This window comes from Pleurodeles waltl, chromosome 7 (assembly GCF_031143425.1).
Source record: "Pleurodeles waltl isolate 20211129_DDA chromosome 7, aPleWal1.hap1.20221129, whole genome shotgun sequence".
Lineage (NCBI taxonomy): Eukaryota > Metazoa > Chordata > Amphibia > Caudata > Salamandridae > Pleurodeles > Pleurodeles waltl.
In genome coordinates, this window is record NC_090446.1 from 726,442,790 (window position 1) to 726,468,879 (window position 26,090).

Sequence of the window (26,090 nt, forward strand, 5' to 3'; positions counted from 1 at the left end):
ATTCCTATCCTGAGCAGTCAATTATTTTCTTCCGTGGAGGGATAAGGTATACCTGTGTCAAGGTTGGAATGGAGAGAGCATTGGAACATCTCCATAACTGGCGTGAGTATAGCAGAAAGAGTTTCTCTATGGAAAGAAAGCATATAAATCTTGTAAAGTGCAACTGCAATACTGATGCATTTACACGTGTAAATGTACACTATGTTGAACAATGCATACAAAAACGTTATTGCATCATCATAACTGAAATTCACAGAATACTTGGGTTAATCCTGGGAACCTGCTACTATCACAGCGTCTCAAATGTTCTAATTTTCTCTTTTGTGAAAAGACATTTACTCCGAACAAATCTTAACTTTTTTAATGTATAAATATTTGTAATCGCATATGTGTGGAGCCATTGTATTTGCAAATGTGTACAGTTATGTAGATGTTTTGCTGGACATTTGCTGACATCTGCAAAGGACTACGAGTCCCAGGAGTCTTGCCCTGATTGTGCCTGCTGCTGGGGAAGGAGGAAGAGCCCACAGACTTCATACTAAATAGTTCTCTTTGCCCCCCGCCGCGCTGGAAATTTGCTGACATCTGTAATTGACTAGGATCCTTGAGTGCCTTGCCCTGATGTGCCTGCCGCTGGGGTAAGGAGCCCATTGGCTTTGCACAATATAGCGCTGTTTGCTCCCTGCGCATGGTGACAGGACATTTGTTGACAAGTGGAAGGGATTCCGAGTCCCTGGAGACTTGCCCTGATTGTGCCTGCTGCTGGGGGAAGGAGGAGGAGCCCATGAACTTCGCACTATATAGTACTGTTTGCCCCTGCCACACGGAACATGCACGGAAAGTGCCTAGGCGGGTGCCAAGGCGAAGGTCAGGCCAAGCACAGGCCGCCCTGTGCCTGTCCATGTCCAGATGAGGATTGGCCTACTCTCTTTGGCTTTAATTTTTAAAGCTATTTCAATTTTTTCTGTCGATCCAATTTTTGCTTGACTCTATTAAAAATGTATTCTGTTAAGAGGGGAGAGTGAAGTGGCTCCCTCTTCCCTGTTGGTTGATTCTTATAATTAAAATTAACTTGAACACTTCAATATGGCTCCCACCTAATGATGGACTTATGAAGAATTTGCTCATTTATTGAACTCTGTCAGATATGTAATTGAACTAACTTTGAAAGAAGTGGAAGGACAAGAAAGAGAAAAAATACACTCTTTTGGACTTTCTTGAGCATTCCCTTTATGCCATGGTTCCTTATTTGTGATTAATAGTTCTTGAGCAGTGGAATTAGAAAAGACTGAGCACTGTTGTGTGCTATAGAAACACTAACACTTGTGCGACCGTGTAGGGCCAACACTGCTCTTTTGCAGATTTGGGAGCTATAGAAACACAGCTCATATTATTCTCAGCGACCAGCTCTATTGAGTGGCGTCACAAAAGTCATTGAATCCAGTAACACTGCTCCAACCCACCTCCAAAGACTTCCCAGTGAGCAACTTTCAATGCCAGCAGAAATGGTCTTATCGTCTGTAGGTCCTGTCCATCCATCCGACTGGTTGATCATGCTCCGGTGGCTGTTCCTATGACAGGGGAACCTGTGGTCAAGTTTTGCAACTCAGACTTGGTTCCAAATTTTTCTATTTTAAAACTCCCCCCTGTGGTTTGTCCTTATGTTGTGTTTTTGACTGGAGTCCCTCCTTTACAGAAGAACTGTGAGGAGTCATACGGGGAGTTGCGCAATAATGTATTGGACTGGCTAATACAACACAGTGACATTCCTTTTGCCCTTACCAATGAGATCTTGTTCACCTGAAGGATTGACTGGATTGATCCCGGCCCTATTGCATTCAAAGGGAATGGATCATTAACGATTTAGAATCTCCATCAGTGGTTCAGGCCATATTGCATGGACCATTAGTAGGTGCACTTATGGGAGCTTGATAGTACCTGTCCCACTTTCTGCCTGTGCCACTTCTTTGTAATTCATAGGGAGTGGTGGTACTTGGGAGTGGGATGGGAACACTTTGGGGGTGAGATCAGTCACCCTATTACCCAGTTCATCTGTTACCTCTTTTGCTCCCCCCAATGTTCATTTTAATGTTCCAGTAGGGAACCAGTTTGATGCCGTATCTGAAATTATCTGACTCTCACAATCTCTCACAGGAAGTGTGCATATTGACATGCCTGAGGGGCTGAAAATATGGAAAAGAGGATTAACGTAGGGTCTGTAAGGCCCAGTTATTCTTTCTCCCTAATGAGTTGGATTGTGGCAAGTTTAAAAGATAAGATTTTAAACCCAGAATGATTGGATGTTATAGATAAATTTGACTGTTGTTGTTTTAAAGGAAACGTGAGTTATCACGCAAATTCCATGTAGGGATTTCTCATGCTATTTCTGTCATGCTATACGCCCTCCTCATGGGATAACTAGGGGTGGTTTATCTCTGTGGATAAAATTAGATCTTAGGGTGGAAGTGACAACTATTAATTCAGGTAGACCTGCATACCAGGCTCTGCTTATCAAACATAGTTTGGGTCCTTTTTATTTTTACTTGGTAAATTTCTATAATAACAACTTTAACTATTTTTGTTAATTATTTGAGGAGTGGTTTCTAATGAGTTTGATAGGTCTAGTGCCACCTGCTCCAACCCAAATTTTTTCTATGCGGGGACTTCAGTGCTATACTTGGGGATCAGTTTGAGAAGTTTGGCTTTCAGGGCTCAGTCGTGGAAGAAGGTCCCCTGGATATTAGAGCTAAAGAGTTGAGGAATTTCTTAGTTGTAAACGTTCTTGTGGATTTAGTCAACTTTCTTTAAGATGCAGGACAGAGTAAGCCAACATTTGGGGGTGGGTGTCCATCAGTGACTATATATTTGCTCCCAGAAATTTAGTGCAGTGGTGCTCTAGTAGTTTGATCATAGAGACACAATAGGGGATCTTAACGCAGTGTGGGTAGAAAGGGCCCTCTCCGTGGGCAAGGTTAAACCTCTTATAGTTGGTACTGCTATCAACCAGCATTCGAGAGATGGGTGCCAATTGGTTTGGTTTTTAAAGGGTACAAGTCTACGATTGGTCTGCTTTTTAAAAGCAATCTGTCAGTATTTATGGGGTGTTTGACCGAGGATTTTGGAGAAGCTTTATCTGACCACGACCAACATTTATGCATATCCATTAAGAAACATCTGTTAAAAAACCTCATCACCCTACCCAAGATCACTCCTGCTGGTTTAACGAGCATTGTTCTGGGGCTAACTCTGTTTGAGGAAGGTGCTTTAGAGCACCCAAGGGATGTTGGGGAGGTGCAGGAGGCTAGGAGGGCATGCAAACAGACTGTTGAGTATGGAAAGAACTGTTTGAATAAAAAGATTGGGAAAAATTTGATTTGGCAGCCAAACTGAATAATAGTAAAGTGTTCTGGGATTTTGTCAATGGGTTTCACCAGCAGGATGCTCCACACGATCAGCTTTTAGTTTGTAATATTTATGACTTGGAGTGGATTAAGCACTTTATCACTATTTATCAGGTGTCTGAAGATAAGTCTCAAAATGATATCCTACTGGTGCTTTTAGAAAACTTTCCCCTATTTCAGACTTCCTTTTAGAAGTGGAGGAAACCATCAGGCAGAGTTGAAGTGGTAAGGCCTCCGGCCCACATGAGATACCCATGGACCCGCTTAAGTGCAATATAGAAATAAGGGGTCCTTTGCTCACAAATGTGTTCAATAACTCCTTGTGTAGTAGGGTCCTGAGCTCCTGGTCACTTTCAATAATTGTCCCAATCTTAAAAAAGGGGACTGTGGTCTCCCAAATATTATAGACTGATATCTCTAATTAGCAGGGCAGAGAAGATCTTGGGGAGGGTAATTTTCAATCATTTATAAGCTTGAGCCAGTGAATGTTCCGGTGTCAGTATTGTTTTTGTACAGGGCTACGCACAGTGAAACAGTCCCTTAACATGCACTTGAGTGTGGACAAATATACCATCACCAGATGCTGATCTCTGTACCTGGCTTTTATGTACTTATCCACTGCATTTTATTGTGTGAATAGGACAAAGCTGTGGCTGATTTTGATAGATTTAGGAGCGGAGTTCCTCCGTGAACTTTTTGCACACATTGCAGGAGAATTTAGGTGCCAGAATGGGATACGGTCAAGCAGGGGAAACTTCAGATGTCTTCCCTCTAGTCAGTGGGATGCATCAGGGGTACATTTTGGGACCTCTGCTTTTTATTATTTCTATTAACAATTTAAGTACCCAGTTGTCTGGAGGTACCAGTGATGTACCAAAAATTGCTAACTCAATTGCCTGGGCGTTCTTATAAGCGGATGACGCTGCTCTAATAGCAAGGATGCTCAGTGCTTTATGCATTTTGGTAGAGCCCTTTTTCTCATTCATGGGTATCCTAGATCTGTCAACAAATTATGGAAAATCATCCAGGCAGGAGAAATCTATCATCTCTAAGGATTAAAGACCAGTCTCTGTGCAGTATTTTAGTTTTCTTGGTGTTACATTCGACTCAACAGCCTTTGGCAACCGCAGGTTACTGCTGCTCATGCGAAACGAGGAAGGGCAGCTGGATCTCTACTTAATCTTGTTCAGCGGGTAGATAGAGACCTAATGTCCTCCTATATCAAGATCTACAACTTGCAGTGCATTCCTACAGCTACATATGGAGATTGGGTGTGGGGGTTTTATATATAACGCTTCCTCCATGCAGGTGAAAGAAAACGGGATTTGTAGGCAGCTCTTGAATCTTCTGCCGGATTGCTCCCATTTCATCTTGCACTTAAACCAGCTATATGTTTCTGACTTTCCAGCGTTAAGGGAGTGGGACTTTAATTGCTGGTATAGCCCAGCTATGAAGGGCTATAAGGCCACTAGAGGGCAGAATGTTCTAATAAATAAAACAAAGTCCTCATGGAGCCCGGGGGAATTAAAATCCCCTGGGGCTCCATGAGGCCTTCATTCACAGCTGTTGCTGTGAGCAAAGAACATTGGAATGTTGACGCTGGGGCTAAAGCCCAGAGCACTCCATTGTCTCCAATGGAGCTCCCAACATTCCAATGTTCTAATCATAAGTATTCTATCTTTTTATCATCAGGAGAGATGGCTCTTTATTTAACTTTGGAACTCTTACAATAGGAGAGGCCTCTTCATTTTAGATTTAGGCATCTTTTGTGTTTCTCTGATGGGGAACATTTCTGGGGTAGCAGCATATCACCTAGTTCTTGCGACAGGCAATCTTTGTTGCATTTTATGCTTTTTGTCAATTTTATAGACAATTCTTTTTATACTGTCTCAAAGAAATGTAGAGATGCCCCAATGTTTCTTCGGATATTAGATAATCCTGATGTATTTATTACAGTGTATGTTGTGTCTTTAAAATGTTTTTAACTGACAGGAAATCCATGAACTTCTGATTTAGTATATGAATCTGCTGCTTTCATACTAGCGGTGGTGTCTCCCTGTCGCATAAATGTTTTTTTTGGTTTTGTTTATTGTACGGAGACACACCTGTTCCTGATCTGTATTATTTCTCAAGTTCTAATGTACCTTATTGTATTTTATTGTAATAATGAATTGTATTGGTCTCTTGTGATTCTTATGTAAAAACAAATAAAGATATTTTAAACATGAGCACGTGGATGTTTTGTACATAAAAAATACATCAAAAATACCACGAGAATAATTCTTAATCGGATGAATCTGCAAATAATCAAATGTTTTTGCTGATGTTTTATGTCCACCCGTTATTCTTGATTACCTCTGATTTTCTATTAATGGCTGAAAAGCTTGTTTTCACAGACCTATATTTTTCTTCGAAATGGCCTTTGTGTTATGTGATTGAAACCACGCATAGAAAGGAGTAACACAGAGTAAAAGTTCAAAATGTATGTGATTCGCATCCATGGCGTTTAGGGATTCCAATCCACGTTTATAAAATGATTAGAAAACGTTTCAGAGTTAATCTACAATATTTTAGAAACGATGACATATGGGAATGTTTACTTGTTTAAGTTAGGGAACATTTCACATTACACGTTGCACGCTATAAATGATGGTTCACATCGTAGGTAGATTAAAAATAAGAACATCATATTGCTGTTTCTCAACAACCCTTGAATCACTGATGTGCATTGCTATTGTGGCTTGTGCTCCTCAAATCATGCAGGCTTAAACTCCCAAAAGTGCATGATTCAGAGGTAGGAATAATCAGTACAATGTATACATGTATTTATGAACTGCAACACTGAGACCGGGTTGTCCACATCGGATTGCTTTTTTCAAGGAGCAATCATTAATTGTCAAATGAATTTCACATGGTTGAAGAGGTGAGGGCCTAATCAAAGCCTATCAGAGACAGTCACCATAAATCTGGGTCTTCTCAGCCTATATACTATTACGTTCCATCAGGGTGATAATAAGCCTCATGCGACCAGCAATCACTCATGGAAGGTGCTGGAGAGCAGGACAAGGCTCCGTACCGCCAAACAACCTTTTATACTCAGAATTGATTGCCCACCTTACAAATGACCTATTATTAACTCAACATTGATTTGCTTTTGTTATGAGGCTGCAGGGAATACCAGGCTATGACAGATTAAAAGATACAGAACCACAGACTGAATTAAAGATGAGGTGCGGTATTTGCCTTTGACACAAGGCGTTCCGTCAGTGCACACGACCTATTTACTAATGGCCAGAAGGCTACTGTGTATCTGGTATAATTAACAGCTGGCCCATGGTTTCGCACAGTCATAACATCAATCTGTGCCAATTGCTTATTTTTTGCATTCTTTTGATTAGTATTTTATTGACAGTGTGGTTTTAAGACTGTGTGAGATTTTTTGCTGTATCACATAGACTCCAGCATCCGAACATGTACCACGACAGTGTTGAATGCTAAATTGCATCACTGGATTTTGAATGTGGAATAATATTGAAACTTAAGAAACTTTCGCATTCTCTACAGAAACAAGCACATTCTCACTTATTAGATTGTAGGAATGGTTTGGTTGTTGGCGGGCTTTATTTCAGAGACAAATATGAAGGTAAATCTAACTTTGTCAGATTGTGAAGGCACATAGAAAAGATGCGACGCAGATCCCAATTATGATTTAAAAAAAGGTTGATAAAAAGAAGAAAACGGGAAATTTTATAATTTTTGCGAGTTCAAGATAAATTGATAACAGTGTGGAAAACCCAAAAAGTAGATACAATGGGCCAGAAGTATCAAGAATGCCTTTTGCGAGTCGGAAATAGCGATTTTTAAGAAATCGCTATTTCTGATTCGCAAAATGCAATGTATCACATTTGCGATTCGGTAATAGCGATTTCTTAAAATCGCGATACCGGCCCCATTCGCACCTATGGGCCTGTAGGCCCATATTTGCAAATTTTTTGCATTTCCAACATTGCGATTTCTTAACTGGAAATCACAATTTTAGAAATGCAAAACCCCAGGGTGCTGGGGGCCTAAAGCCCCCTCTGCTGCACCCCAAAACGTTTTTTAGGATATGTAAGGTGCACACATGCCAAAAGGGCATGTGTGCTTTACATGTATATTTTAAAAATGCATTTTCAAAATTTGCACATGGTTACTACCAAGTTCAACTTGGTGGTAAATAGCAATTCCTTAATGCCCAATTCGCATTAAGGAATTGCTTCTTACATGTGCTTTAGAAATCGCAAATAAGGAATCCTTATTTGCGATTTCTTATTTAGAGAGTCGCCATTTGCGACTCTATAAACAGGGTCGCAATTTTAAGGAATCGACATTTTAGCGATTCCTTAAAATTGCTTTCAGAATGCCTTTGATACATTCTGAAATGGCTTTTTGCATTCGCAAACGGACATTCGCACCATTTGCGAATGCGAAAAGCTTTGATACATCTGGCCCAATACTTTGAGGCAGGTTCTGGCGGCAGAGTGTGACAAATGCTCATCACTGTGAAAGTGGTGATCTGGGGGACGAAAGCCTGCATCAAAGCAAGAATGATTGAGCTTTTTGTCTTTCTGAACTATGTAAGTTTGTCTCATCACATCGAGTAGTCTTAAGTAATGCTGCTTAACCACAGCAGTAGGGTGATATGAAAAAATAGCTATTATTGTGAAATCTTTGCTCTTTGTGCTTTAATTCCTCTACTAAGCAGGATCGGTGGTCCAAAAAAATGATTATTTGGAAGGTAATTACTTCCTACCGGTATACAAGGTGAAAAATAGAACAGGTCGAGTCTCCTAATATAAAGTATTTGCCTTTTTTAGGGTCGAGCCTGCGATAGCATGCGCTAACGCATGCATATCGCTTGTTAGGGTCGAGCTTGCGACAGCATGCGCTAGCCTATGAGTATCGCTTGCGAGACGCTGTAGCAGTTAGAAAAGGGCTCGGAGCCCCACCCATGTCACATCAGTGTCTTTCATTGGTTCGTGGGCTTGCCTTTTAAAATTTGCTTGCTTTCATTGGTGGAAGGCATGCATACGTCATACCTTTTCCAGTGGTTAGCCCTCCTCAAGCGCAGCGACCAAGTACTGAAAACATACAAGGCACGCTGTTTTCTGTCTGGTTTGTGGACTACTTTTCCTCTTTTTTTGCAGCACGATCTCGCTTGCTCTCGAAATCAAGCGCTTTGCATGACATCGACCCTTTTACATAGTTAATTGCACTTTTGCCAGTTACGTAGATAATTGCACTTTTGCCGATATGTTTCACTACGAGTCAACTGTCATTTCCATTTGTGTGTCTGCTTTGCACTGATGGCGGCCACCAGCTCACTTATGTGAAAATTTTAGTTTTCAATTTATATGGCAAGAAAAGTCCAGATAGTTATGTGAAACTGATTTATTTTCATTTTCAATTTATGTGGCAAGAAAAGTCTGGTTAGGAGTTTACAATGCTAATTGCTCGAGCTCAAGCAAACGCGAGACCGTTTCCATTTCCATTTCCATTTTTTGCAGCGCGATCACGCTTGTTTCTTTTCCATTTAATGAGGCAAGAAAAGTCCGGTTGGAAGTTTACAACTGCTAATAGCTCTAACTCGGAGTAATGCTAGACCCGTTGCATTGCTAATGCTTGTTCTTTAAGTGTTTCCCATGAAAGTAAGAAAGAAGCTCCAGTAACTGATATTTTTTTTAGCCAGAGAGAGGCAGTGGACAGGCCAGGACAAACCATTGGACTACAAGTAGCAGAGTCCCCACTCTACACCAGCCATATCACACTGTGGAGGGCATGGATGGGCCTATGCCCAACCAGTCAGAGGCAAAAATAGACTGGGCTGGGCTACCCCTAACCTCCTATCTCTGCGTTCTGCAGATCTAAAACAGTGGGGCTTATTCACAAGCCCCTGTGTGCCACCGGACCGACTCCTTTAGTGATGGTCCAGTGGAACACACTGCAGGGCTATAGCTACAAGGCCATGTAAAGCCACCAGGCGTGGCTTTTCATGGACTTGTAGGTATGGACTGAGGCAACGCAATAAATGTTACTGAGCTGCCTCATTCAGAGGTACGGAGTTGTGCCATGGGTGTTATGGTGGGTGTTCCCATGTAACACCCCTGGCATTTGACACATTTCCAGATTTACAAGATTTTGTAACCCTGGGAATGTGTCAAAAGCCTACGCCTCACCAGGGGAGGTGTAGGGAGGCACAACAAGGAGAAATACCTTTATTTCTTCTTGTTTTTCCATTTTCTATTTGTGCTGTATTCTGCCCTAGGTTTCTTTTCTACAGGCAAACACTCTGAAAGCCAGGTTTAGAAAGGATACACCTGAGGAAGGTCCACACAAATAGACAGGATTTGGGAATATATCCCAGGTATATTAACAAGCAGAAAAACAAGCAACCTGTATGTGACTTATCCAGTCAACTCTCTCCACACTCTCGCGCTCTCTACCTACGCACATACATTCTACCCTTGTCATCATATTCTATCTTAATGTTCTACAGCAATAAAGACCATAACACATCCCCCTTTCTTCACAAATTAAATAATGATACGACAAGCCAATACATTTTCTTCTACATATGTAACATTTCTAATAAGTATACAGCCAAAATATTCCGGAAATCATTTGACAACCCCATCCCTACATTCCCACACAACAAAAATCAAAACATAAAATAAAAAAAAGTGCAAAAAAGCAATTTAATGATTTACAAAGGAAAATTTTCAGAAATGTAATCCTTTAATCACACAGGAGGTTTCCTCTGTCACTTTGACATTGATGTTATCATTACTATTATCTTGTGCCCTTGAGGTTACATCACAGGCAAGACCCACATCAGTAGTGTCCCTACCATCAGTATCATTAGGACTGTCTGTATTGTAATCACTAGAACAAATAGGTAACTCATTTGAAGCTCCATTGTAGGCAGTTTCAACACTGTAATCCACAATGGTTTCTTCTAACAACATCATTAGCTGACCCATGCTCAAAATGAACTACAGGTGTTTCAGGTGCAGAACATTTCACTATTCTCTAAAGATTCCACATTCTCCCATCCACAAGATGCACCACATTATTCAAAACGTTCACAACTTCCCTGGGTTCATAGAATTGACTTTCCTACTTCAAAACCTTGATGGGTTTCTTGACTGATGCCCATTGGCCCACCTTAACCTGACATTCCTTAGTTCTAGGTTTACCAATTCTTTCTTTTTTGACTGGGTGAACTCCACTCTATCGTTTACCTCCTCCTCCAACCAATGTACTACACTGGATTCAAATAACAACCCCTGATTATATTTGGTTCTTGGGTTTCTCCCACGCATAGGAACAAATAGAGAGTAACTTGTGATGCTTGATTACTCTATGGAAGAATTCCACATTACCATTATTGTTTGAGCTGTATAATGATGTTGCTCTGTGTTCAATCGATAATCTGTCAAAATGTATTTTGCTCTTTTGGAACTAAATTGTACACCATTATTGTACACCATTATCACTTAATAATGTTTCAGGAATGCCCTCCATTGAAAAGGCTTTGTCCAAGAAACTCAAAACACCATCCATATCTGCTTTTTGTATCACCTTGATAAATGGTCACCTAGAGAACTAATAAATCAGTACAATGATGAATTTTGGCAAGTGCCCACTTGGACCCATTATATCAATAGTGACTGAATCCCAAGGTGATTTTGGTATGGGAATTGTGCCCATAGGGGGTTTCAATGTTATCAAAGAATTTCCTTCATTTTTATACTTGGAATATTCCCAAACATACTTCTCAATTTCAACATTCATTCCTGGACACCGAAATTATGTTTTTACCATTTATGTAGTTCTATTATTATCCCAAAATGGCCTTCATGACATAGCTCAGTGATTAATCCACCCAGACTTTATAGGGTATATCTCTCACATCCCTCCAAATATACTCCCCCTGCACATACAAATCCATTCACACTTACCAAACAAGGCTTTACACCTGCTTCCGAGGTCGCTTTGTGTGGCCATCCATTCTGAAGATATACTGTAACATTTGCTAACACATTGCTCTTCTCATGTGCAAGATGCCACACTTCTCTCTTTATGCAAGAACTACCTGAATCATGTACATGTGCAATTTGAAAAGCATTCCAGACCTCATCCTCACATTCAACCAATTGCTTAGGCATGCAGGAAAGAAATTCCGCAATTAAATTGACTTTTCCTGATACATATTCCACTTTGTATTTGCAGTCTTGTATTTCTACCGACAACCTTGCCAATCTTGCAAAAGTATTGCTTCTGTGGTCAATATCTTTACCAAAGTTTGGTTGCACATGTAAGCATCTCTTTCTCTATCACAGAATATTTTTCTTCCGTAGGAGATATAGATCTTGATGCATGCGCTGTCACACTCTCCATACTTTCCTGCTCCACTCAAGTAAGGACCACTCCTAATCCTTTACAACTTGCATCAGAAGTGATTACACAAGGAATATTAGGATCAAAACCTGTAAGTGATGCCATATTGGCAATGCAATTTTTTACCATTTGAAAATCCGTTTCACACTCAGCTGTTCATTAAACCCGCACCTACTTTTAAGTAATTGTCTGATATTTTATGTCTTTGCTTCAAATGTTGGTATATATTTAGAACAGAATTCAGTCAAGCCAATAAAAACAACTCCCTTCCTCTTTAGTGCTGGGAGCTGGTGCACTTTGTATTGCATCCACTGAAGTTAGTTTAGATCTAATTCCTTCACGATCAAATATATGCCCTAGGTGTGTAACACTAGTGTCAGCAAATGCTCACTTTGAACATTCAATAGTTAAACCAAAAGACTCTAAAATCCTTAAACTTCTTCCAAAAACTTGTCATGTTCTACCTTATTCTTCCCATACACTAGGATATTGTCCAAGAAAATGTTTGCACACTTCAACTTCCCAAAGAGTTGTTGCACTAAACGCTAAAAAGCAGACGCCACCAATGCCAACTGGAAAGGCATTAGTTTGAATTGGTAACAGCCCTGGAGTGCGATAAACCCCATAAGGTATTTACCTTAGACAAAGTAATCTGATAAGATGCTTCTGTCAAATCAATAATGGAGAACCACTTGCCACCTTTCAGCAAGGATACCATTTCAGTTATTTTGGGTAAAGGAAATTGATGTACTATGATATTCCCATTAAGATGTCACAAGTTCAGACACAATCTCAACTTTCCATTAGCCCAGCATGCTACAACCAAGGGTACAATCCATGCTGAAGCCTCTTTGGGCTCAATTATATCTAAGGCAACAAACTTTTCCAATTCTTTTTCACTTTATCTTGTATAGAAACAGGAACACCTTTGACCTTATGAATGTTTGGGTCAGCTCCTTCTTTGAGCTTGATTTTATGTTCAAACCCCCTGTAAGTTCCCAATTGTTTTTCTGAAAACAGTTGAATATGTCCTTATCATCTTTTCTCCAGCGTTTACACCCTCATCGACCATAAATACCTTTTCTCTAGTATTTGGATCTAAAATAATGTGGAGGTTTTTCCGATCCTGTCAACCTAAAACCAAAAGTCCTTTCCTGGAAACATATGATTTACCATAGGCATGTCGATTTTTAAATTCAAATTAGAACCTTCGAAACCCAATTATATAAATCTCTTTACCTTTGTACCATTCTTGCTGTATATCAGTGGCAAATAATTTCATTCCAACCTTATTTATAAAATTGTTTTTCCATATCTTTTCATTGACAATCGTATAAGGCAAACCTGAATCTGCAAAAAGTTTGAGAGGTACAGCTTTGATTTACATCAAACATTCTGGTTTATTACCTACCAACAAACATCCATCTTTAATATACAAAATAAGTATCTCCTTCAACTTTGCACACACTCAACAGTTTTCTCTTCACTTTCTGCAGAATCTTCATGCTCAACCTCACATATATTACATACTTTCTTAGACTTCCTATGGCAAACTTAGGCATAATGACCTACAGAGTCACAGTTGCCACATTTTACTTCCTTGACTGGGCACAAGCTAGCAAATGCCAAATGCTTGGAACCACCACATCTATAACATTTAGGAGGTTCCTGAAAAGAGTTTCCTGATTTTGAACCAGCCCCCTCCTTTTTGTATTTGGTACTACCCTTAATGTTTTACACAATTTTTGCATATTTATTGTCAATTTTAAAGCAATAGCGCACCTGCTAGAGGTTTCTGTTTTTCTAAGAATTGCCAATGAATATTTCAAACACTCATCACCATTGCATAGACGTTCTTGGATTCCAGGATTGCATGCATGCTTAACCACCTGGTCTCGTATTAGGCCTTCTTGCAACGCCCCAAATGCACAATCAGTAGACAACTTTCTTAATTCTGTAGCATAATCTTCAATGGATTCATTCTTCTGTTGTTTCCTCTTGAAAAACCTATGGTGTGCTACACCTATGCAGACTTTGGGAGCAAAGCATTTATCTAGATTTTCAATTGCTAAGTTGAAAATATTTACATCACCACCAACCACTACAGTTTTATGCATTCGATAAAGGTTTTCAACCCTTCCGCCCCAAAGAGTGCAATAACATTCTTTTCTTGTTTTCTGGTTACATTTTCCCATCAGAATCAACAGTTTACACATAACCAGAAAAATACTCCTTCCATTCACACCATCTTAATGCAGGCTCCAAGCCAGATGACAAAAACGCTTGCGGCGGACACAATGAGAATGTTCGTTGACTCATAAAGAATATGATGTGGAATTGTTCAGTGACTTTACTTCACCGGTAATAAACTGGGTTAGTCCACTGCCCAAACTTCACCACACTACACCATATGCAATATTCTCTCCCTGTATAATCCACCAGAACAGCAGCGAACCCTCCACACAAAGGTCACACAGAAAGAGTGGAAGATAAAATGTCCTTGTTTCTTTTTTTCACGTTGCAGTTTTCTATCTACTGCCACACTGTACTGCTTAACGAGAAGGGTTTTGTTTCCATTCCCAGCTCAAGACGGCCTCTGCATACCATAGAGCATATCTGAATGTTTCCCCAATGACATCTGACGCTCATAAATGTACACATGCCTCTGCGAGTTGGGTCTCTGAATGTGCTGTTGCCACCAGAGCCTCATCCAAGAGCTTACGGCCTACAATGCCTTTGCGGCTTCAAATATTCCCCAAGTTGATAGTTGTTTTAGTAAATTATATTCGAAGAGTGACTCCGATGTCTATTGTTCCACCACAGGATGGTAGAAGGTTTATTACTTTCACTGTTTAAGAGGTTATGATATCTGTCAAAGAGAGGCCTAGGAACAAAAGCCGTGGACCTGATGGGGTTCTCATGAACATCTGTAGTGTCAATGAAGATCTTTGGGTTTTCTTTTTAACTACCACCTTTGAAGTTTCCAAAGACATGGAAATGTTCCAGCATAATTGCCATGTTTAAGAAGGTATTAGACAAGAGCCCTCATGTTACCATGCTATGTTCCTCTTGGTTTCTACTTTAAAGCTCCTGGATAGGAAGAGTTGACAAGTCTTGGCTTCTAACTGGGATAGCTTACCAGTTATGCAATATGGCTTTTGTTTGGGTACTAGTACAACAGAGTAGTGCTTGAATTTGTTTTTGATGTTTAAACTATAGGTCTTTTGTAACAAGGACCCTCTTTATTTAGTTTTTAAGTATTTGCTTTCTGCATTTGAGCAGATGGGCTGTCCTAGTCCCATTTGTGTAGGATGTTTGGCCAGACTTAACCAGTAAAGTCTACACTGTTAATGGAGGAATTAACTGTTTTGTGATTATGCAGGGTGCTATGCATATTCCATTTGTTACAACAGCCTATATGGCCAAAACCATTACAGCAGCAACCAGTGGTACAGGCCCATAGCTCTATTCCAACTCGCAGAAATCACAGATTATGGAAAATGGCTTCCTGTGGAAGATTGTGGGTCTGCCAGCAGGAATCTCGACTTTGATTGTCACAAAGAAACTGGGACCAATCCAAGTTGGGGACCTTACTTAAGGTAAGCTCGAATCCACAAGCCATGTTAACAAGAAAGGACTTTGTGGATATTGTTAGCATTCTAATGCTTTCTCTTTACCTTGGCTAAATTACATTGAGAATACCATAACCAAAGTAGATTTCTCACATATCATTAATATATCCTTTATGACTCCCATACAGCATGCTGAGTTGATTGTTTCTAGGTACAGGAAGTCTTTCACTATAGAGCAGGAAATAGCAGAGCTGCTAAAGCCATCTGCCAAGTTGCTTGTTAATAGGCCTGGAAAACATTTAATTTACATTGACATAAATGTACACAATTTATGACATTTCACATTACCATTGTTCTGCAAAATGCCTGAGAATACGCCATTACATCATGTTGTTTGATTGAGACTTTGTTTAGGGAAAAGATCTATTGCTCTATTGCTTCTGTTTACACTCCTTTTAGCATATGACACTTTCTCAAAATAGCCATGGATGCATTCGTTATTTCCTTTGTAAACATGTTGCTCCCCAGCCTACTCATTTACTTTGCGGTCTCAACATTTCTCACTGCAGTGTTACAACTGATGAATTTCTTGATCCTATATGTCTCCTATGCCCAGGCACATAGGATTGACAGGTTCAGTGTCTAAGGGCCAGATTCTGAGTTTGACAGTCGGACTGCCAGACCGCCGCAGCAGTGGTCCTAAAAAGACCAGTCACCAGTCTGCTGTATTACAATTTATTCAGGCAGAGCCGCCACCAGCCAAGCCCAAGAGCTGACTGCCAGTGTCATGGATGCCTGTTATCTTAGTGGTCCGCACTCCGGTGCCGTCAGCACTGCAGCTAACCAGTGAGCTGATTACAAATACACAGTCGACAGTTAGGAGGAGGTGGTTGACCATCACAGTACGCGTTCAGCAAAGCAACAGAGAAGTGCCCATTGGATTAATTAAATAACAACACAGCTGACAATCATGGGCCCTGTGGACCCACCTGCAAATCACATTATAAAACACACCACTTCAAGACCATAATTCTTAGCATCTCCACTGCAACAAATGGACCACATTTGATTTTGTTCAGAGATATTAAGCACCTGTTAGAAATTGGGTCTTTGGTTGGCAATCAGGTTGCCCCCTGTCCAAGCAAGGACCCTGATTCTAGTCAGGGTAAGTCACACACAATCCAAATTATCCTGTGCCCACCCTCTGGTAGCTTGGCACTCAGCAGTCAGGCTTAACTTAGAAGGCAATGTGTAAAGTATTTGTGCAATAAATCATACAATAACACAATATAGCACAACAAAAATACACCACACAGTGTTTAGAAAAATAAATAATATTTATCTGATAAGATGCAGGTCAAAACGATTAAAATGCAATAAGTATATGTTGAGATATCACTGTAAAAGTAATATGAAGTGTCTTAAGTCTTTTAAAAGCAATCAAAGTCTCTTTCAAGCACAAAGTACCTGGTACGCTTGCAAAATCTCCACAAAGAACCGCAAAGGAGGAAATGCAGGGAAACAAAGGGGTGTGCGTTGATTTCTCAGGCTGCACACGGCGCTGTGTCATTTAGTTTTCACGCAGGGACAGCTGTGCATTGATTTCCGTCGCTCAGTCGTGGATCCTCTTCGGGTTGCAGGGTTTTCAGACATCCGAGGACGATGCGTGGATTTCCTGCACTGGCAGGACAAAGTCATAGGAACTGCGTCTATTTGGTGGGTGTTGCATCAAATTTTCTACAGCACGACAGGTGCTGCGTCGATTCCTCTCTGGAAGTCGGGCTTCATCATTCCGGCTCGGCTGTGCATCGATCTGGTGGGCCGTGCGTCGAAATTCGGGTTGCTATGCTGGCGCTGCGTCAATCTTCTTGATGCGAAGTCGGGCTGCGTCGTCCCGGTTCGGCGTGCGGTGAAATTTTCACTGCAGTGCAGGCTGTGCGTCATTTCTGGCAGGCTGTGCGTCAAATTTCACCACACAAGGAGTCCTTCTTGTAGAGATGAAGCCTTTTTGGTCCCTTCAGGGAACAGGAGACAAGCTCTATCCAAGCCCTTGGAGAGCACTTCTCCACCACAGCCAGAGAGCATCATGGCAGCAGGGCAACACCATGGCACCAGTCCTTCACAGAAAGCATACAGGTGAGTCCTTTGGGCAGCCAGGCAGTTCTTCTTGGCAGGATGCAGGTTCTGGTTCAAGTTTCTTTTTCAGGAAGTGTCTGAGTGGTAGGGGCAGAGGCCCCATTTAAATACCCAAATGTGCCTTTGAAGTGGGGGAGACTTCAAAGAGTGGCTTAGAAGTGCACAAGGTCCCCTTTCAGTTCAATCCTGTGTGCCAGGGTCCCAGTAGGGGGTGTGCAGTCCTTTGTGTAAGGCCAGGCTACAGTCCCTTGACATGTAATTGTCAGGCCCTCCACCCTCCCAGCCTAGGAAGACCCATTCAAAATGCAGATGTATGCAAGTGTTGCTGAATATCCTGTGTTTGGGGTTGTCTGAGTGAATGCACAAGGGAGTTGTCAACTAAGCCTAGCCAGACCTGGATTGTAAGGTACAGAAGGATTTAAGTGCAGAGAAATGCTCACTTTCTAAAAGTGACATTTGCTAAAATAGTAATATTAAATCCAACTTCACCAGTCAGCGGGACTTTTTATTACCCTTCTAGCCATACAAAATATGACCTTGTTACTCCTTTCAGAACAGAATCTACCACTCAAACAGTGTATAAGGGCAGCCCCAATGTTAGCCTATGAAAGGAGCAGGCCTCTCAGCAGTGTAAAAACACTACCAGGACATGTAAACTACATAGGTACATGTTCTCCCTTTTGCCTACACAGCACCCTGCCATAGGGGCTACCCAGGGCACACCTTAAGGGCGACGTATATGTAGAAAAAGGGGAGATTTAGGCTTGGCAAGTCCTTTTAAATGGCAAGTAAAATTGACAGTGAAGCTGCACACACAGGCCTTGCAATGGCAGGCCTGAGACAAGGTTAAGGGGCTACTTAAGTGGGTGGCACAATTAGTGCTGCAGGCCCACTAGTATAATTTAATCTAGAGGCCCTGGGCACATACAGTACACTCTACTGGGGACTTAAAAGTAAATTAAATAGTCCAATTGGGTGTGATCCAATGTTACCATGTTTAAAGGGAGAGAGCATATGCACTTTAGCACTGGTTAGCAGTGGAAAAGTGCACAGAGTCTAAAAACCAGCAAAAACAGTATCTAAAAAGTGGAGGGAGGCAGGCAAAAAGTTAGGGGTGACCACCCTAAGGCTGTCAGTTCGAACAGCACCCCTTTTTTCACTTTCCCATTAAGCCCCTTTCAAACACTTTTCTCCATTTGCTCCCCACCTCACTTTTTGTTTTTAAGTAACTACCTGCCACCCACTTTAAGTTTCCACCATGTTACATCCCAAAAATCCCCTTTTTTTTAGAGGATGAGTTGACAATCATGTTGGATGAAATCATAAGAGTAGAGCCACAGTTGTTGGGAGCCCAATCCAGCATAGTCCTCTCAGTAGGAACATGTGATTATGGCAAATGATCATCAACAGAGTGAATGCTGTAGGCACCACTATGCGCACAAAAGTGAACATTGTGGAGAGGTGGAATTACCTAAGGGGCGAGGTGCGTTCCCTGACCTCCAGGCAGCATGTGAAGGACAACAAGACTGGTGGTGGCCCTACCAGTGCCCCCATTACAACTCTTTCCCTGGGAGGAGAAGCTCTTGGCCATCCTGCATCCTGAGGGCTTGAAAGGAATACCTGGGGGAGCAGTCTGGTAAGTTACAACACAAAAACTGTTGCAAAACTGAAATGTCCTGCATGCTTACAGCTCAGCTTTTGCCACCATGTCATTCATTGATTTACTAACATTCAGAACCCAGAGTATCTGAGATATAAGGCTGTCAATGTTTGTTGTTGAACCCAACATCACAGCTACCAAGGCCCATCACCTGCCACAAGTTGAAATGGTACCTATAAGTGTTTCAATAGCAAAAGATCATCCCTGGACTCATATTATGTCTCAACATGTAAATGTGTGCTCCAACCTAAATGCAGTCTGGCATCAGATATGTATACCCGGCATTTGTCAAGTGTTGGGAGGTAGACAGAGTGACCTAACTGCAACTCCCAGATGGCCCTGTTTCTGTAACTTCAACCACAAGCTCATTGTTCATTTGCCCAAATACACCTGTCTGTTATCTCTCAAATGCTGTTCACTTACCTGGGAGTATACCATTTGTCTAGTGTGTGAAGAATAGAGAGTGACATGGCTGCAACTCCCAGGAGGCCCTGTTTCAGTAACTCCAACCACCAAGACAGTGTGCACTTGCCCAAAAACAAGTTTGCTATGTTTCAAATGATGTTTATACACCTGGGTGTAAACCATTTGTCAAGTGTGTGAAGTAGAGGGAGTGACATAATTGCAGCCCCCAGGAGGTACTATTTCTGTAATTCCAGGCACTAGCCCCGTGTGCACTTGCCCAGCCACACGTTTGCTGTGTTTCGAATTAATTTTACTCTCCTGAGATTATACCATTTGTCAAGTGTGTGAAGTAGAGAGAGTGACATGACTGCAACTCCCAGAAGGCCCTGTGTCCAACTCCAACCCCCAGCCCAGTGTGCACTTGCCTAACATCACGTTTGCTATGTTTCAATTGAAGTTCACTCACCTGGGAGTATACCACTTGTCAAGTTTGTGAAGTAGAGAGTGTGACATGACTGCAACTCCTAGGAGGACCTGTTTCTGTAACTCCAATCTCCAGTCCAGTGTTCACTTGCCCAAATACAGTTGTTTGTTATCTCTCAAATGCTGTTCACTTACTTGGAAGTATACAATTTGTCTAGGTTGTGAAGTAGAGGGAGTGATATGACTGCATCTCCCAGGATACCCTGTTTCTGTGAGTCCAACTACAAGCCCAGTGTGCACTTACCCAAATACATCTGTTTGCTAGGTCTCAAATGAAGTTTACTCACCTGGGAGTGAACAATATACAAATCATGCTCAACTCATGTGTCTGTCTACATAGCTTAATTTTGCCTTGGTATCCCAAGATTAAACTATTGAGGGCAGGAATAATACCTTACCAAGTGTGTGCACCAAGTACTCCTAAGGCCTTAAGCTGCATCAGCAGATTGGTAGTGGCAGCAAACACATTGACTCAGCACTGCACACATGATGACTGCAGCTACATAGACAACAAAGTTGTGTGCTTGCCTGTATCCCATGCAACTAAGCCTCTGAATAGTAAAATACACGTTGCCTCTCCACTGTGTTGGTTTCATTGTTGGTAAGATCCATTTTCATTCTCTCATCCAAAGTGTAACTGATCAGCACATCTAATGAGCTCCTTGTGTCCAATAGTTTAGGCAAGCTTCACACATTTCAGGTCAAATACTCCAATACCATGGTAATATGGATCAAGAGGCTAACCTAACACTTAAGAATGTCCAATGTCTCTACTTACACAAAAACCTCAAAACCTTTTGAGGTAGATGTCACACTTCAACCACTCACAATGCACTCTCTTTCTCATCAGGTCGAGCTGGTGCAGCCCCTTTGCAGTCCTCCTCTACTGACCAGACTCCCACTCCACCCCTGGATAAAGCCCTCAGTGATGACAACACTCCTGAACTTGTGGACATGATGTTCGGTCCTGGCACATCTGGGCAACCTGGTCAGATGGCAACACAAGTCCCACTGAGCCCACAACAATACCTCCCAGCCTTGTTGTAGCAACATCACAGGCAACACCCCCCAACCTGTGTACCTAGCATTGTTTCAGCCATCTTGTGCCCTCACACCATCATCCTGAGGTGCAACCCAACACTGCTGACACTGAGGACCCAGGACCCAGTTGGAGAGGACATCCTCTGCCAAGAGCACTGGCTTGTGGGGGAACGGTGCGTGGAGGGATGCTGTGGGCCACCGGAGTGAGGCCACTGGAGCTGCTGTCGACCAGGATACCTTGAGCCTCATCTTTGGGGTCCATCAGGAGTCCCAAGGTGTGATGTGCCAGGTGTTAACCGAACTCTGGGAAATCAAGCAGCTGCAGATGAACATAACCAAATAATAGATGTCCATAATTCCAACTTGGGCACCTTAACGGGGGTGCTGATGGACACTCACACAGCCCTGAGAGGGGCTTTTCCACCACAATCCACCCCTTTCTTTAGGCCAACTACCTTAAGCCCAAGTACATCTGTGACAGCTACAGGTAGGGAGGCCCTGCCAGAGGCACAACCACCCCAGACACCCCTTTCTCTGCATCAGCTGAGCCCCCCCCCCGCCCTCACAAGTGGCGATGTCCATGCAAGAATTCAGGAGGTGCGGATGGCAAGACATCCACCACTGTCAGCAGGAAACCTATTCCTTGATATCCTCTTTGTGTGTCACACATACACTCTGTGGACTGATCCTGATCCACATACCAGTTCCACTGGGAGTAGTACTCTGGACTTTTGACTTCCAATGGAGTGGAATCTACTCCAATGATTTTATTCACTATGACTGACCCCTTCTCTTTACATTTTTGTTTCTTTCTCTCCCAAATTCATTTTCTGCATTAGCATTGTTATAAATTCTCCCGTCACAAACTCATTGTCTGCTGTCCTAAATTTTGCATTTAGCTATGTGGAAATGTAAGACCATGTGAACTATACGATGAAGATACAAGTTACTTGTGCATGCAGCTATATCTTGCATGTACACAGTGTCCAGCTCAGGAGTTCAACCAATACACTGATACATATATATAAGTGCCTTGTTTCAGAATAGATTTTATTATATTGTTCAGCACATAGGCTGTCAAGATGTCAGAAACAGAAAATTTCAGACATGACCATATCAGACTGCATAGGCCACCAAATATACATGTACAGACCCCCAAAACATTGTAGGAATGGACATATCAGGCACTGACCTGTTGAATAGCCAAAATGGATATGGCCGATGCCATCTGCTGGAGCTGCATCCCCTAGCTCTCAAAAGGAAGCCCACCTCATAGAATGTAACACCCAGACAGATGGCAGTACAACAGTTCTTGATCACAAGGTCATTACAATCAAGTGCTACTAATTCTGGTGGTATGACTCTAATAAATGACAGTGATGTGCCAAAGGCATTTTGGCCTACAATGATGAAAAACACATAAACATCTACAAACAGTTCAGACAAAAATAGTGTTTAGCCAATGTGAAGGGGAAGTAACATGAATTTGGCCTACAACAACATTTTTATTGACCACATGATGACCCACATGATGCATCACGGCCACCTCACAACAATAAACAGGTCCAGCAGAGTATTCTGTATTTCCATCCTATCACTGTGCAAGCTGTCTTGGCGCAGGTCTTGTACACCCAAAGTCTGTGAAATACATTCCCAGAAATAATCCATGTCCACTTTCTATGCCCTAACTATACAATATAACTACCAATGTCACAACTCTGAAATGCCCAAATGATTATCTCATGGTGAAGGACCCCAAACAAAGAACAAAACAAGGAGTTTAGTTATGAAACCATCAATATGACACATGTCACAGACCAAACGTTTGGAGAACAAAGTCCATTAGAAAAACTCTGACACAAACAAAGCAACATCATCAAAATGTGACTGTCAAAAGCTACCTCATCAAACACCCTTTGGCAGACTTCGTCTAAGCATCAGCTCCCTAACTATTCCAAAAAAGATACTCTACACATTATCACATCTACAGTTCATTGTACAGTCAAAGTCATGACATCTCATGATATAAGTACACTCATGAGAAGCCCCTGCCTTCTCGCCTGAAGAGCTGGAGAGGCTCGTTGAGGAGGTCCTTCCCCAGTATGACCAGCACTATGGCTCACCAGAGATGTAGGTAAGAATATGATAGGCATGTTTTACTCTGTTCAACACCATCCTTTCCTTCCTCATAGGTTACAATGGGCTTCTGAGTTCCAGTGAGACTTTTTGGGTGCCTTTTGCCTCATTTTATGGTCCATATATAGGATGTACATGCTGCTGGTAGTGGAGACAAGCAGTCTATGTATTTCACATTACCATTGTGCTGGGTGATGTGTGATAAGCCCTAGATCCTCCTTATGTCATATTTAAATGTCTAGGCAAACACAACTTTACAGCCATAGAATGACATATCTTTGGATATGATGTTGGTAAATGTATAACAACATGTATGTGCATTACAGCATGAGCTGTGTATGTATACTGCATGAGTCTTTTGATGATCTTATCACTCAGCCCACATCTGGCCTCTGCAAAATGTTGTATGCAAACCATGTCAAACCCACTGTGCCCTTCAGAGTGCCACACAACCCTGAACCCATATAGAGAATATAGAGAAAAACTACTGCGAAAGCTACTAGAATATCCATGAAGATACAATCATCTTCACATACCAATACTATGGTCTAGAATGATGTTAACTATATATAACTGACCAGTTCAGTGTTTATATTATCAGGCTGCTCCAATTAGGTACTCAGTTACAAATAAAAGAATCTTATTGCATAATTGATACACACTTATTTTACAAATGTAAATATTTTATTATTCCATAATGATACAATCATAAAAAATATAAACATTAAATCAGAGAAATAAGAAAAACATACATACAAAGCACCTAAAACAAACATTCCACGTATACACTGGATTATATAAATAACAAAATGTGTCTTATTTACAAGTGAAACTCCACATTAAGAAACTAATCCAAATAATAAGGTTGAGACAATTTAGAATGATAAAAATATACAAATATAAATTATTCAAGTATGTTAGTATTGATAATCTAATACATAACTAGGAAAACAATATGAACATAATTCTATCCAAGTGGTACCGTAGGGACCGAAGGCCTACGCGCGTTTCGGTATTATAAGGTATAGTAAACAACCTTCCTCAGGGCCATTCCCAATGGCACTAATATATGATACTTGAATCTTCGCAGCCAAATCTTCTGGTCAGATTAATTATAGGTTTGTAGTGTTCTTTTTGATGATGTAGTCAAGAAGTTTGATGAGTCTTATCTAACGTTTTTATGGGATATTAATTCTTCTGACCGTAGCTGCTTCACTGTAGGGCATGATGCTGCCTAAGTATTGGCTGATGTCTGTTGTTAAATTCGGCTCCAAATGAGCCCCTGTATGTAGATACGTGTCCTCAGAATCTTGCTAACACATCAAACGAATTCGGAAAATGGGGACTTGGATGCAATGATTTAAGTCGGATAAAGAAATACCGGTCTCGATGTTTACTCTTCCCGCGTCTGCTGCCCATATAGAGAATAGGCACAGGATGTAGTGTCATGCATATAAGTGACGGAAATGTGAGTGTCATGTAGGTTTGTATGCTTAGCCTCCAGAGACCAAGGCTTGTCAAATGTTTCTCCCAGTATGGGACATAGACCAGGCTGGGGTAGAATTACCATGGCTATGCAATTGCGGCACCAGACCCACTCCTTGTAGACCTGCAGATCCTTTGATGTGGCTAAAAAGACTCTTCAGTGGCAAGACTTGGTCTGAAGACCTTTGTTCATTGACTACATTAGGAATGGTTACTGAGGTACCTCCTGACATAGTACATATTTCCATTGACACTCATTGCAAAATTTGTTTCATTGACTTATGAAAGGTCCCGTACTCCCACCGCTCTGTTGTCACTTTTCCATCAGTCATATTTGTACAGTACAGGTGTATTGCACAAGTGACAAACCTACAATGCAGGTAGTTGATTGATTCAGGAGAGAGCATATGTGACCTCCTAGCTTGGTTACATGCAATCGATCAGACCAAACATACATTACTATGTTGGATGCCACCTCTGTAGGATTGCCACATATGATAAAAGGTGTGTTCTGTGCTATAAGTACATATCACACAAACCCACTCTGAATTGGAATGAGATTCCATTGGGTAGCCCACATGTCCATACATGCACAGGGAAGAGACTTTCCGTGACATCCATGACAGCCCTTTCATTGTCACCTAAGTCTCAGAGTGTAGTCTGTACTATGGTAGTTGCCTATAGGGACTGTATGCATTGAGCCGATGTGGCTGGATGTAAATGTGTCTGTCCAGTCAGGCCAAAGGAGTTATCCCTTTAGAAGGTCATAATGGTGTGTTATGTTTCATTGTGGCTCACATCAATGTACATGCTGCTTGAGCCTGGGATACCTAATGCTAGTGGGCTAGCTTAGTCAGAGTAGGCCATGAGCAGGGTAATGGGTTAGTCTGCAGATGACTCCAAAAGTCTGTATTTATGTCCCTGTACTTATCAGCGTGTGTGCTTTACACTTGTAGTGTGTTGGCAATTACAACATTATTGTGCTTGATATTTCTGCAAAGTTTGTGACATAAGCAGTTGGCCAAAAAAATAGAATTGGAACCTCTTTATTTGTCAATTGCATCCATATAAGTCAACTCCCATCAGAAGCAAGGGATTTAAAAGAGCCATCACCCAGGAGGTGTAGACCCTGGGGGTCCATAACCAGCGAAGCACCACTGTCGCAAGAGGTGGGAGGACCTGAGACGTTGGACCTGGAAGATCACTGAGGTCCATCAGGGGCTGTCCTCCCAACATAGGTGGGGTGTACGCTGCCTGACCCCCTGATGGCCCGCATTCTGGTGGTGGCCTACCTCGAGCTTGATGGGCATTTGAGGGGAGCATAGCAGCTAC